Source organism: Aplysia californica, unplaced genomic scaffold, assembly GCF_000002075.1.
Source record: "Aplysia californica isolate F4 #8 unplaced genomic scaffold, AplCal3.0 scaffold00111, whole genome shotgun sequence".
Classification (NCBI taxonomy): domain Eukaryota; kingdom Metazoa; phylum Mollusca; class Gastropoda; order Aplysiida; family Aplysiidae; genus Aplysia; species Aplysia californica.
This window is the reverse complement of record NW_004797381.1, coordinates 465895-466359: the sequence shown is the minus strand read 5'-3', so window position 1 is coordinate 466359 and position 465 is coordinate 465895.

Genomic DNA, 465 nt, shown 5'->3' with positions numbered 1-465 from the left:
GGGGGGGGGGGGGGGGGGGGTGCGCAGTATGCTTCTTTAAAAAAAGGGAATATCTTAAAAGGAAAAAAATGCACCTTCTACCGAGAAATAACTCAGCCAAAGTTATGGCGATCACATTCGGCCTTTCTTACACATACAAACACACACACACAAACACACACACACACACACACACACACACACACACACACACACACACACACACATTTTTTATACCATACTGACATCAGCTGGCGAAATACGTCCGTACCAACAAAGTTCAAATGGCCTCGTCAACTGGACAAGAGGATCCATTCTAGAGTCTCACATGAAAACAACATTTTCATGCCTGTCGAAGTCAGATTGAGAATTGGGGAAAATCTGGATTGTTTTCCTTTACTTATTACTTTTAGCCACGCTAATTTACAAGTTGTGCTATCCGCATGTCTCCCTCCGCGAAACAAACCCCAAACAAAACTATCATAA